The sequence below is a fragment of the Hypanus sabinus genome, unplaced genomic scaffold, assembly GCF_030144855.1.
Source record: "Hypanus sabinus isolate sHypSab1 unplaced genomic scaffold, sHypSab1.hap1 scaffold_476, whole genome shotgun sequence".
NCBI lineage: Eukaryota > Metazoa > Chordata > Chondrichthyes > Myliobatiformes > Dasyatidae > Hypanus > Hypanus sabinus.
The window spans coordinates 265,079-281,063 of NW_026781347.1; positions in this window are offsets into that span (position 1 = coordinate 265,079).

Consider the following 15,985-nt stretch of genomic DNA (forward strand, 5'->3'; position numbering starts at 1 on the left):
AGCCCACCAGTCACCACGGACTCCACCTCCCCACCAGTTACCACGGACTCCACCTCCCCACCAGTCACCACGGACTCCTCCTCCCCAGCAGTCACCACGGACTCCACCTCCCCACCAGTCACCACGGACACCTCCTCCCCACCCGTCATCACGGACTCCTCCTCCCCACCAGTCACCACGGACTCCACCTCCCCACCAGTCACCACGGACTCCACCTCCCCACCAGTCACCACGGACTCCTCCTCCCCACCAGTCACCACGGACTCCTCCACCCCACCAGTCACCACGGACTCCTCCTCCCCACCCGTCATCACGGACTCCTCCTCCCCACCAGTCACCACGGACTCCACCTCCCCACCAGTCACCACGGACTCCACCTCCCCACCAGTCACCACGGACTCCTCCTCCCCACCAGTCACCACGGACTCCTCCTCCCCACCAGTCACCACGGACTCCTCCTCCCCACCCGTCACCACGGACTCCACCTCCCCACCAGTCACCACGGACTCCTACACCCCACCAGTCACCACGGACTCCTCCTCCCCACCCGTCATCACGGACTCCTCCTCCCCACCAGTCACCACGGATTCCACCTCCCCACCAGTCACCATGGACTCCTCCTCCCCACCAGTCACCACGGACTCCACCTCCCCACCAGTCACCATGGACTCCTCCTCCCCACCAGTCACCACGGACTCCACCTCCCCACCAGTCACCACCGTCTCCTCCTCCCCACCAGTCATCACGGACTCCACCTGCCCACCAGTCACCACGGACTCCACCTGCCCACCAGTCTCCCCGGACTCCTCCTCCCCACCAGTCATCACGGACTCCACCTCCCCACTTGTCACGACGGACTCCACCTCCCCACCAGTCACCACGGACTCCTCCACCCCACCAGTCACCACGGACTCCTCCACCCCACCAGTCACCACGGACTCCACCACCCCACCAGTCACCACGGACTCCACCTCCCCACCAGTCACCACGGACTCCACCTCCCCACCGGTCACCACGGACCACCTCCCCACCAGTCACCACGGCCTCCTCCACCCCACCAGTCACCAGGGACTCCACCTCCCCACCAGTCAACACGGACTCCTCCTCCCCACCAGTCACCACGAACTCCACCTCCCCACCAGTCACCCCGGACTCCTCCTCCCCACCAGTCACCACGGACCCCTCCACCACACCCGTCATCACGGACTCCACCTCCCCACCAGTCACCACGGACTCCACCTCCCCACCAGTCACAACGGACCCCTCCACCACACCAGTCACCACGGACTCCACCTCCCCACCAGTCACCACGGCCTCCACCTCCCCACCAGTCACCACGGACTCCACCTCCCCACCAGTCACCACGGACTCCTCCTCCCCACCCGTCATTACGGACTCCACCTGCCCACCAGTCACCCCGTACTCCTCCTCCCCACGAGTCATCACGGACTCCACCTCCCCACCAGTCACCAGGGACTCCACCACCCCACCAGTCACCAGGGACTCCACCGCCTTCAGCAGCATCCACGGCCTCCACCACCCCACCAGTCACCACGGACTCCACCTCCCCACCAGTCACCACGGACTCCACCTCCCCACCAGTCACCAGGGACTCCTCCACCCCACCAGTCACCACGGACACCACCTCCCCACCAGTCACCACGGACTCCACCTCCCCACCAGTCACCACGGACTCCTCCACCCCACCAGTCACCACGGACTCCACCACCCCAACCAGTCACCACGGACACCTCCACCTCACCAGTCACCACGGACTCCACCACCCCACCAGTCACCACGGACTCCTCCTCCGCACCAGTCACCACGGACTCCATCTCCCCACCAGTCACCACGGACTCCCACCTCCCCACCAGTCACCACGGACTCCACCTCCCCACCAGTCACCACGGACTCCACCACCCCAACAGTCACCACGGACTCCACCTCCCCACCAGTCACCACGGACTCCTCCTCCCCACCCGTCACCAGGGACTCCACCTCCCCACCAGTCACCACGGACTCCTCCACCCCACCAGTCACCACGGACTCCACCTCCCCACCAGTCACCACGGACTCCTCCTCCCCACCAGTCACCACGGACTCCTCCACCCCACCAGTCACCACGGACTCCTCCTCCCCACCAGTCACCACGGACTCCTCCACCCCACCAGTCACCACGGACTCCTCCTCCCCACCAGTCACCACGGACTCCTCCTCCCCACCAGTCACCACGGACTCCACCTCCCCATCAGTCACCACGGCCTCCTCCTCCCCACCAGTCACCAGGGACACCACCACCGCACCAGTCACCACGGACTCCTCCTCCCCACCAGTCACCAGGGACTCCACCGCCCCAACCAGTCACCAGGCACTCCACCGCCTTCAGCAGTATCCACGGACACCACCTCCTAAACAGTCATCACGGCCTCCAGCTCCTGCAACAACATCCACGGTCTCCACCTCCCAAACAGTCATCACGACCTGTAACTCAACTCCAGCTTCCACGGCCTCCACCTCTCACCCAGCCGCCACAGCCCTCACCTCCGCACGCTTCCTCTGACCGAGCTCATTAGCAACAGCTCCTCTGAGCCCTTTACCTCCGCACCAGAACACAGTCCCTGCACCGACCTCCGATTACCCACTGACCCCACTCATTCCCGAAGTTCGCACTGACCCCACACCGCTCCAACAACCTCGACTGGCTACCCCCTCCCGGTAGATTATCTGACAGCATACTTTCTCCACAGTCCAAAGAAGAGCAGATCCGCCCAGCTGTTCCCATTGACCCGATGTCGCTCCACGTCCTCAATAACCAGAAACTCAACACATCCCAATGACCGCACACCTCGTTCACGTTCCGATTAGCACCGCAACTCCGGCACCAGTCCCCAGTGACGCCGGACACTGCACTGTCCCGGATGGGTCCACACAAACCCGGTTGTTTCTACTTACGGCCCAAGTCCGATTGTCCCGACACACCTACTCGTTCCCAGCGACGCCATCCTTCCTCCGCGTTACAACTGACATTACAAACCCTTCACCATTTCCCACTGCCCTCAAATATTTCCACATCCCCAGTGATCACAGCCCTCCCCAGCAGCCCCTACTCAATGTCAACCGCCCATATGACCCCGATGGACACAAATCCCAATACGTTGTTTTCCACTGACTCCTCATTTTCCAATGACCACATACCGCCCACATTCTCGCTGACTCCACTCCTCCCCATCAGCTCACACTGCGGCTATTCCTACCCAGCAGACTCCACGCTCCCAGGGATTTGGCACTGACCAACAGGCCTCTATTGAACACACAGCCAGCCCATATCTCAGCCGTCAGACCCAGAGGCCGTCGACACACACCCCCTCCAACACAAGCACCGCGAATGCATCTCCACTCCCGCACTGGCCTGACCAGCAAAACAATATCCGTGTATCTAATCTTGATTCTACGGGCACATAACCGCACATCAGCCACTCCCACAGCACCCATCTGACTCCTCACGCTCCGCAGTCGTCCATTGCTCAACCACCACAGAACCCCACCACCCTCCAGAAACATCCACACGAACAGCAACCTAGAGCACACCCGCACCCCCAGTCATCTAACAGACCGCACACTGCTCCCTCGGGATCCAATATCTGTGAATCCTCGGGAGGACGCCTTTCGCCAATTGGACCCACCCTCAGTGATCTACCTGACCGCACACAGCTCCCTCGGGATCCAGTATCTGTGAATCCTCGGGAGGATGCCTATCGACATTCTGGCCCACCCTCAGTCATCTAACTGACCGCACACTGCTCCCTCGGGATCCAGTATCTGTGAATCCTCGGGAGGATGTCTTTCGGCATTCTGACCCACCCTCAGTCATCTAACTGACCGCACACTGCTCCCTCGGGATCCAGTATCTGTGAATCCTCGGGAGGATGTCTTTCGACATTCTGACCCACCCTCAGTCATCTAACTGACCGCACACTGCTCCCTCGGGATCCAGTATCTGTGAATCCTCGGGAGGATGCCTTTCGCCATTCTGACCCACCCTCAGTCATCTAACTGACCGCACACTGCTCCCTCTGTGAATCCTCGGGAGGACGCCTTTCTCCATTTGGACCCATCCCCAGTCATCTAACTGACCGCACACTGCTCCCTCGGGATCCAGTATCTGTGAATCCTCGGGAGGATGCCTTTCGCCATTTGGACCTACACCCAGTCCTCTGACTGACAGCACACTGCTCCCTCGGGATCCAGTATCTGTGAATCCTCGGGAGGATGCCTTTCGGCATTCTGACCCACCCCCAGTCATCTAACTGACCGCACACTGCTCCCTCGGGATCCAGTATCTGTGAATCCTCGGGAGGATGCCTTTCGCCATTTGGACCCACCCTCTGTCATCTAACTGACCGCACACTGCTCCCTCTGAATCCTCGGGAGGACGCCTTTCTCCATTTGGACCCACAACCAGTCATCTAACTGACCGCACACTGCTCCCTCGGGATCCAGTACCTGTGAATCCTCGGGAGGATGCCTTTCGGCATTTGGACCCACCCTCTGTCATCTAACTGACCGCACACTGCTCCCTCGCCATCCAGTATCTGTGAATCCTCGGGAGGATGCCTTTCGACATTCTGACCCACCCACAGTCATCTAACTGACCGCACACTGCTCCCTCGGGATCCAGTATCTGTGAATCCTCGGGAGGATGCCTTTCGCCATTTGGACCTCCTGCTGCTTCGCGCGTCGTTCTGCAGTTTCCCGTGGGCAGGAAAGTCAACGTTGATTGCATCAGCACAAGTGAAGTTTAGCAAAGTGTTAAGGGCGAGAATAGGCTGATACCGAATGGGGAAAGGAAAGAAAGAGGGAGGGCCATTCTTTGGAAAACCAGTATCCCAGACCAGCACAGAAATAACCCAGAGAGCGCTATAGAAGGAGGTCACTTGCCCGATCCAATATAACATTGAGACTTTATAAAGCACTATTAGGGCTGCTCTTTGAGTGGTGTGAGCAGATTTGAGACTCTGCGGTGAGAAAGGATATTCTGAAACTAGAGAGTGCTCAGTCCTGGTTTACGAAAATGATTTCCGGATTTCACGGCTTGTCATATGAAGAGGGTTTGTAGTCTCTGGCCCGGAATTCACTGGAAAACAGAAAAACGAGGTGTAACGTCATTGGAAATATTGAATGGTGAAAGATAGGTAGATAGATTGATAGATAGATAGATAGATAGATAGATAGATAGATAGATAGATAGATAGATAGATAGATAGATAGATAGATAGATAGATAGGTAGATAGATAGATAGGTAGATAGATACTTTATTGATCCCCAAGGGGAAATCTTGACAGAATAGATGTGGGATGGATAATTTTTTTATGGTGAGAGAGTCTAGGGCCAGAAGACGCTGCCTCAGAATAGAGGAGCGTCCTTGTAGAACGGAAAACAGAAAAAATTGCTTTAGCCAGCGAGGGCTGAATCCTGTACTTCCTTGCCAAGGGTAATTGCAGAGTCCAAGTCTTTATGTATAATTAAGACGGAAAGTGATAGATTCTTCACTCTGCAGGTCATGGATAGAAAAAAAAAAACAAGACATTGGGGCTGAAAGGAAAATTGGATTAGCCATGATTAAATGGCGGAGCAGACTCGAGCGACCAACTTGACTAATTCTGCTCCTATTCTTAATGTCCTTATGGCCTTAACTGCTTTGCGCTGATTATTATATGAGCCGTCTCGTTAACTTTGCTTCCTGTATCGTTTCGGTATCTACACATGACTCGCCCGTTATCTGTGTGTGCAGTTACATTTGAAGACACCTGGTGACCCCATCTCTACCACAGGAGCAGGCAGCGCCTTCCAATCACAATGACTTATTGTTTGTACAACACCGCGTGTGTAGCCCAGGTGGTATCCTGGTAAATCTGCTCTTCACCCCCTTTAACGTTTCCACCTTCTTCCTAAGCTCAACATCTCAAGTGTGGTCTAACCTGTGCGTTACAGATCTGCAACATTTTCTCACCATGTTTGAGCTCGATTCCAGTCAAATGAAGGCCAGCACGCCTTCCTAACATTGGTCTCAACTTGTTCATAGTTCAGAGCACATTTACCAACAAAGTCTGTATACAGTAGACAGCCTTGAGGTTCGTCTTGTTGCAGGCGGCCACAAAGCAAAAACCCGCTTAAAGAAAACAAAAACACATATAATTCAGGACTAAGGAAAACCCCGAGGCATTCCACAAGTATGTGAAGAGCAGGAGGATAAGATGTGAGCGAATATCACCCATCAAGTGTGAGAATGGAAAAGCGTTTATGGAACACGAGGAAATAACGGAGGTAGTTAAAGAATAATTTGCTTCAGTATTCACTACGGAAAAGGATCTTGGCGATTGTAGGGATGACTTGCAGTGGACTGAAAAGCTTGAGAATGTGCCGGAGATTTTGGAAAGCATCCATTTGGATAGGTTGCCGGGACCGGACGGGATGTACACCCAGGGAACTGTGGGAAGCGAGGGTGCAGATTGCTGAGCCTCTGGCAATGATCTTTGCATCATCAATGAGGACGGGAGAGGTTCCGGAGGATTGGAGGGTTGCGGATCTTGTTCTCCTATTCAAGAAAGGGAGTAGGGAGAGCCCAGGAGACTATAGGCCAGTGAGTTTTACCTCAGTGGTTGGTAGGTTGATGGAGAAGATCCTGAGAGGCAGAATTTATGAACATTTGTAGAGGCATAATATGATTCGGAGTAATCAGCATGGCTTTGTCAAAGGCAGTTCTTGCCTTACGAGCCTGTTTGAATTTTTGAGGATGTGACTAAGCATATTGATGACGGTAGAGACATAGATGTAGTGTATATGGATTTTAGCAAGGCATTTGATAAGGAACACCATGCAAGGCTTATCGAGAAAGTAAGTAGTCATGGGATCCAAGGGGCATGGCTTTGCGGATCCAGAACTGGCTTGCCCACAGAAGGCAAAAAGTGATTGTAGACGGGTCATATTCTATATGGAAGCCGTTGACCAGTGGTGTGCCTCAGGGATCTGTTCTGGGACCCCTATTCTTAGTGTTTTTTTATATAATTGACCTGGATGAGGATGTAGAGGGATAACTTAGAGAATTTGCTGATGACACAAAGGTTGGGGGTATTGTGGATAGCGCGGTGGGCTGACAGAATTTACAACGGGACACTGATAGGATGCATTTTGGTTGGTCAAATATGATAGCAGGAGATAGTTTAAGAGATGCAGTGATCCCCTGCATCTGGACCTCAAGGTATCGAAAATAAGAATGATACAGGGGAGGCTGATCTAAATGACGTAAACATCGATGCCGCCCAGGGCTGAAGGGGAACTGGACAGAGTGTCTGTGTACACAGCGGGGATGTTTTATATCTGGTGGCACATAATGGGGCGGGGTGGGGTGGGTTTTGGGCCTGAGTGGAGACGCCAGTTTCTCAGTAATTCACCAGTCAGCCGCATGCTGCAATGTGGAGCACTGGATTATTCCAAATGTGAAACCTGAGCTTCCCTCACATTCCTACTCGCAAACTCTCTCAGTACCACACTGAACAAGGCTGTCACGGTATAATCAATAAAACATGGATGACCAATCTGAAGCTCACATAAGAAAATTAAAATGAATATTACATCATTTATGAGTGGGACATCACTGGAACAAACTCACACATTGAGGGACGGATACAAGAATCGGCAAACTCTTAAGAGAGAAGATACTCGGTGAAGGAAGCAATTTAGAATTGTTGAGGGAAATCTATTGATATACATGCTGCTGGAATATGAAACATTCTGGCTCTGTTTGTTTTATATCTAACAATTTATGAATTTACTTACGCACTTATATAATTAAATTACAGCACTTATCTAAAGTGTTTATTTTCATTCAACATTGAAGAAGTTGCATTGCCAAGCCACAGACAATTAAAGACCAGGTGCTGTTCTATTTGGCTGCATCTGTTTGAGTAAGAAATAACATGCAGAATGAAGACGGGCCGAATGGTCTGTTAGGCCCATGACTCTATTATCCTGAATGTACTGCTCCGACAACTGACATTATTCATTGACGAACTCTCTATCTCACAACTATAGCATAAACCAACCGTAGGAGACTCTTGTTCCAAAAGTAGTTCGGGGAAGACAGCAACTATTTTAAGATCAGTTACCAGATTTGAGAATTAAGAGAAAAAATACACCCGCTCCCACTGAAAGAGTAGCTTCCGGCTACAGGACTGAGAGGACACAGTTAACGCTCGATCAGAGACCGACAGATACAGAATGAAATTCACACTCTCACACTGTAACAGTGACTGACAGATACAGAATGAAATCCACACTCTCACACTGCAACAGAGACTAACAAGTACAGAATGAAACCCACACTCTCACACTGTAACAGAGACTAATAGATACAGAATGAATACCACACTCTCACATAGTAACAGAGACTGAGAGATACAGAATGAAACCCACACTCTCACACTGTAACAGAGACTGACAGATACAGAATGAAACCCACACTCTCACACTGTAACAGTGACTAATAGATACAGATTGAATACCACACTCTCACATAGTAACAGAGACTGACAGATACAGAATGAAACCCACACTCTCACACTGTAACAGAGACTGACAGATACAGAATGAAACCCACACTCTCACACTGTAACAGAGACTGACAGATATAGAATGAAATCCACACTCTCACACTGTAACAGAGACTGACAGATACAGAATGAAACCCACACTCTCACACTGCAACAGAGACTGACAAGTACAGAATGAAACCCACACTCTCACACTGTAACAGAGACTAATAGATACAGAATGAATACCACACTCTCACACTGTAACAGAGACTGACAGATACGGATTGAAACCCACACTCTCACATAGTAACAGAGACTGACAGATACAGAATGAGTACCACACTCTCACATAGTAACAGAGACTGACAGATACAGAATGAAACCCACACTCTCACACTGTATCAGAGACTGACAGATACAGAATGAAACCCACACTCTCACACTGTACCAGAGACTGACAGGTACAGAATGAAACCCACACTCTCACACTGTAACAGAGACTGACAGATACAGAATGAAACCCACACTCTCACACTGTAACAGAGACTAATAGATGCAGAATGAATACCACACTCTCACACTGTAACAGAGACTGACAGATACGGATTGAAACCCACACTCTCACATAGTAACAGAGACTGACAGATACAGAATGAATACCACACTCTCACATAGTAACAGAGACTGACAGATACAGAATGAAACCCACACTCTCACACTGTATCAGAGACTGACAGATACAGAATGAAACCCACACTCTCACACTGTACCAGAGACTGACAGGTACAGAATGAAACCCACACTCTCACACTGTAACAGAGACTGATAGATACAGAATGAATCCCACACTCTCACACTGTAACAGAGACTGACAGATACAGAATGAACCCACACTCTCGCCCCGTAACAGAGACTGACCGATACAGAACGAAACCCACTCTCCAACACTGTAGCAGAGACTGACCGATACATAATTAAACCCACAATCTCACACTGTAACAGAGACTGACAGATACAGAATGAAACCCACACTCTCACACTGTAACAGAGACTGACAGATACAGAATGAACCCACACTCTCGCCCCGTAACAGAGACTGACCGATACAGAACGAAACCCACTCTCCAACACTGTAGCAGAGACTGACCGATACATAATTAAACCCACAATCTCACACTGTAACAGAGACTGTCAGATACAGTATGAAAACCACTCTCACACTGTAGCAGCGACTGACAGATACAGAATGAATCACACACTCTCACACTGTAGCAGAGACCGACAGATACAGAATGAAACCCACACTCTCACACTGTAACAGTGACTGACAGATACAGAATGAAATCCCCACTCTCACACTATAGCAGAGACTGAGAAATACAAATTGAAACCCCACCGTCTCACACTGTGGCAGAGACTGTCAGATACAGAATGTACCCCACACTTTCGCACGAGAGGAAAAACTGGTATATGCTGTATGAAATGCACAGAGAGTGTGTGTGTGTGTAGCGAGTGAATCTGTCTGCGCGTGTGTGTATGTGCGTGTGTATGTCATAGTGTATATGTATGTATGTAAGTTTACATGTGTGTGAGTGCATGTGTGTTTTTAAGTGTTTGTGTGTATCTGTGTTTCTGTGTGTGTGTGTGTGTGTGTGTGTGTGTGTGTGTGTGTGTGTGTGTGTGTGTGTGTGTGTGTGTTCATAATACTTTCAATATGGCTTTGTTTGATGACTTGGCCGTATTTGATGGTCCTGCCAAGGACACTGTAAAGGAAATGCCAAAGACACGGGTATTTTTATGTTAAACCATGAGATCATATCGGAATGGAGTCTGTACATGTCAGAAAGTATTTTGTTAAATCATGCCGGTATTTACACCATGGAGAAACGTGTTGTGGTTGTGCTGGTAACCCACAGTGCAGTGAATGACATCCTTATCATCTCATTATATCCCTTCCCCTAATTGAACGCCACAGTGTTTCAGCTTCTAACTGTTCCTCAGGCGGATTCAACAGCGATTTTGTCCGTCACTTTACTGTTCAAAATCGACAGCACAAATAACAAATTTTATGCGTATACGTTTTGTGATATAGAAGAGTTGCACACAAACATACGCACACATGCGCACACACAATAAGAACACACACAAACACACCTATACACACATCCACACACACACGCACGCACACACACACACACACACATACACACACACACACACACACACACACACACGCACACACAGACAGACACATATACACATAAAAACACGCGCGCGCTCATACACACTAACCCACACCCACACACATACATATAAACATAGGTACACTCAGATACTACAGATGTGGAGAAGATAGTTTAAGAGTTGGAGGGAACCGTGGACAGTTCTGGATTTATCGACGGTGTCGAAAATAATCTTTATACAGGGAAAGTGATGAAAATGACGTAAACATCGATGCCGTCCAGGTCTGAAGGAAAATTGGACAGAGTGTCTGTGTACACAGCGGGTATGTTTATATCTGTCGGCACATAATGGAGCATAATGGTGTCGGTTTAACAGCTGAGTGGTCAAAGTGAAGCTGCTGAATTTAAAAAAAATTCAAAGTGAATGACATTAACTGAAAGTCTGCAGAAGGAGAAGGAGAGTGTCCCTGGATTCACAGCACACTGAGGGGAAACCAGGTCTATGTGTAGATGAAACAGTAGATGTGACAGTGAAATTTGTCCAAAATGTTGGAAGCACCGATTCCCGTTTGCTCGTGGAAAGACAACCAAAGCCGAAGTCTGAAGGTGAACTGGACCGAGTGTCTGTGGACACAACGACTATGTTTTGTATATGGTGACACATAGTCGGACGGGGTGGGATCGGTTTGATGTCTGAGCAGCCAGAGTGGAACGGCTGAATTAAGAAAAAGTGAATGATATCAAATTAAATTAAATTAATATTAAATTAAAATCCGCAGGAGGAGCCTGGGAGGGGTTTTCATGTGTCCCTGGATCCAGAACACACTGAGGGGAAACCGGATCTATTTGTAGATGAAGCAGCAGGCGTGACAGTGAAAAGTGCAGAAAATGCTGGAAACATCGATTCCGGATTGCCTGTGGAAAGAGAACCACAGTGAAAGTCTCAGTTTGGAAAATGGGAACAGTCGTGACCGCTGTCAATACAACTGTGGAATGTTGTAAATGAAGCTGATTGCTCACTTACTGGTCTCATTGCGCATTTTGCTCGAATTACGCAAAGGGATCTGACTGAGGTAATGCTAATGATATTGACGTGTTCGCGTTACATCCCCACAGAATTCACACCTGAGACACTGCCGGTGATGTAATTTGTTTGTTCAATAACAATGGTCAGAGGTGGGACCTTGTCACTGGAGATGGATCCCCTGTATAAATCAGAGCCCGTTGCAGTACGTCAGACCCGAGTGTCTTGCCGAGCTGTGGAATTCAGAGCAATAGCGTTCACTGCGTCACTCAAATGGGATATCCAGTAATCTGGCGGATAGAAGGCATTTTCTACCCTGTTATTTCAGACGTTGGAATTCCCGGTATGCCGCTGTCACTCCTGAAAACGGCAGAAACTGAGAGTTTATTCTGATGTTCTGAAGTGTTTCTGTCGCTACTTGTTTCCACAGCCACCTGTCAGTCCCCGCATTTCAGTCATGGACGGAAGGCGCTGACAATATTAATCCCATTGCTTTCGCAGCAGGAAGCACTCCATATTGGAGCCGAGATGCTGCCTTTGACTGAAATCCTCTCCGCTGACTCGATTTCATCAAATAATTGTGAATCGAAATGTCTGCACAAGAGGACACCGGGCTACACAGCATCCGTGGGAACCAGCCGAGCTTCTGTTCTGTCCGTATGAATCGACGGTGAATTGCCTGACTGAGTGATGGAACAACGCGAAAGGCTCATTTACGTTAGAAATATGAGAAGAGGGAACCGCCGATGTGGATTTCATTTCATTCCTGTGCGGCTCAGACCAGTGACGTTGGTATATCAAACCCAATCCTTTTTGCGGCCAGGAAACATTTAACCAGCTGACATCTGGTCGGTTTGGGAAATCACCCAGATTGAACCCATTTACAAAACTCGCGGAGAGTTCTCTGTCACGCCGATATTGCACACTGTCAGCGGGGTCATATGTTCTTGGTCCAGTTTCCACCATTTGAAGCAGAAAATAAAAAAAAGATGAAGTTTAATAATAATAATAGTTTTTATCTATTGCCCTGACAGGTCAGTAACTTCACTGTTCTTTTTTCCCTTTCTCTTGCAGTTAACCTGGTGGCGATTGTTATCCTGTCCCGAGGAAAGTGCGGTCTCTCCAAATGCATCACTCGCTACCTGCTGGGAATGGCAGCGGCCGATCTCCTGTTGATTATCTCTGATCCTCTGCTGAAATGGACTGTTTTCTTATACTTTAGTTCTTCCTTCCTCCATTGGACTCCCGTTTGTAGGGTTTTTCGTTGCCTGCTCGTAGGAAGCACCGGGGCCTCTGTCTGGCTACAGTCGCGTTCACCTGTGACAGATTTGTGGCCATTTGTTGTGAAAAGCTGAAAACTAAACATTGTACCGAAAGAACGTCGGCTGTGGTTATCGGGACAGTGAGTGTTCTGGGCTGTTTAGAAAGTATCCCTTTCTACTTTACATTGGAGCCTTTGGTGATCATTAATGGAGTTTTCTATGGCTGTGTCAGCAAAGAGAGTTTCTATACGTCTCCCTCGTGGGCCGCACTTCTTGCGATTCATCGTATTTTCATGCCTTGTCTCCCGTTTGTTCTGATTTTATTGTTCAATGCTCTGACAGTCAGACGGATATTTTCCGCCAATAAAATCCGGATGGGAATCCGGGGCCGCAGTAACGGAAAGAATGACAAGGACCCGGAGATGGAGAACCGAAGGAAATCGGTGGTTTTACTATTCAGTATAACCGGTAGTTTTATATTTCTGTGGTTAACACTGCTGGTTTTTGACCTCTACGTGCTGATTGCAAACATCCCTCATTACTCGGACACGGATCCGATTTATATCGCAGAATCCACGGCGACGATGCTGCAGATCCTCAGCTCCTGCACCAACACATGTATTTACGCCGTGACTCAGAGTAAGTTCAGAGAGGAGCTGAAGAACGCGGTGAAATACCCGCTGAAACTGTTAACCAAATTCCTTAAATCATAGAGCGACTTGTTCGTTTCTGTCGGAGATTTCAGTCAAACACCATGTTTCCTCCATAATCTATCCACTTGCCGATATGTAGAACCATGGGTAACAACTAAGCGCTCTGAAATACGCATGCGTTTTGTGATGATATATTTCACTCGCTGTTTACCCCGTACGGGTGAAATGTGTCCTTCATCAAATGTGTAATATGTAGTGGTCACCTCAGCTGTAATGGAGGGTCTATAGTCAGGCCCCGCCCGCTTTATTTTAATATTCTCCATTACATATGACAGCGTTTTACTCTGTGTTGGTCCAGTTAGGAAGAATCCTCTCCCTTTGCTCCATTCTCTCCGTTGTTTCTGATTCATCCTTTTCAGTGACGCTCACCGTGTCTTACTCCCAATATCTCTCACGTTGTCCTCGCTCTCTCCTTCCCCCACGCCGGTGAGGGGAACGTGATCAGACTGAAACATAGCGGAGGTGTGTGTGTGTGTGTTATGATTCAATGTTCTATATATACTCTCTACTCTCCTTTACCCTTTATCTACTTAACAATCTTTTAGTATCTTCTTTGATAGTAGTCGCCATTTTCCTCTCAAAATTCATATTTTCCTTCAGAATGTGCTTCTTAGTTTCCTTCTGTAAGTTTTTAAAAGCGCCACAATCCTCTATCTTCCCACTAGCTCAGGCTTCCTTGCATGCCGTCTCTTTTGCTTTTACATTGGCTCTGACTTCACTTGTCAGCCACGGTGATGTCCTTCTTCCCTTCGAAAATTTGGTTTTGTACAGGACTTGGAGCTTTAGTTTTTGGTCTTGTTTGTCTGGTGGATTTGGAGCTCCTTTCCGGGAAACGCGCAAAGACAGAAGTGCGATATTAATACGCAGCAGCCTCTCCAGACTCTGGATTGGGGATTGCCAAACGTTATGTGGAGTTTCTGGTGTAATCTATTTTGTCATTTGCTCTTGTGATATCATTCTGGAGGAACGTTGTCTCATTTTTAACTACATTGCATTTCTGTTTTCTGAATGACAATAAACTGAATCTGAATCGGAAATGTATTCTTATTTGGAAATTTATCTGTCTTGCACTTCCCTCAGTTTTCGCGCAAGCTCCGGCCATTGCTTCGCTGCCGTACTTCCTGCAAGTGCCCTTTCCAGTCACATTCGGCCAGTTCCCCTTTTCTACATTGTAATTTCCTTTATTCCACTGAAACACCGCCGCAGTGGAATTTTGTTTCTTTTTCTCAAATTTCGATGTAAATTCAATCATATTGTGATCACTGTTCCCTAAAAGTTCATTAACCTTGAGCTCACCTCCGGACCATTGCACAACACAAAATGCAGCTGAGTCTATCCTATAATGTGCTTCAATAACAAGTCGTTCTTAAAACCATCCCTTAGACAATCTACAAACTCTGTCTCTTGGGGTCCAGAACTGTTTTCCCCCAATCCAGTTTCATGATAAAACCACCAACGATGATCATGGCACGCCCATCTGACAGGCCTTTTCTATCTCCTGCTATAATCTGTAATCCACATCCCGGCTGTTGTTTGGAGGCCTGTATACAACTGTCATTAGCGTCCTCTTACCCTTGTCATTTCTTAATTCAGCCATAGAGACGCCATACCTTCCGGTTCTATATCATCCCGTTCCAATGAAATAGCATTATACACAGGACCAAACCACCTGCTCTGCCTACTGACCTAACTTTCCGATACACCGTATATCCTTGGACGTTCAGACCCCAATGGCAGCAATCCTCTAGCCATGTTTCAGAGATGGCCAATACGTCATACTTGCCAATCTGTAACTGAATTTCAAGATCGTCCATTTCCTTTCTAATGTTGCGTGGATTCAAATATAACATTTTCAGTCAAGTATTTTTGCATTCCGTTTTAACTGAAGCACGCCTCTAGTTCCCTGTAACTCACTCCACTGGCTGTGATTATGCCGCAACCCCTACTTGTCCGTTCTATCACCTCTTTTGCATACATTCTTTGATATTTCTGTTTTGCCATTAGCCCTATCACTCTGGTTCCCATTCCCTTACCAAATTAGTTTAAACCCTCCTGAACAGCTCTATTAAATCTGCCTGAAAGGAGATTGGACCCCTTTGGGTGCAGGTGTAACCCGTCCATTTTGTACAGGTCTTATCTCCCCCAGAAGAGCCCACAATGATCCAGGAACCCGAATCCCTACCCCCTACACCAGTTTCTCAGCCACGCATT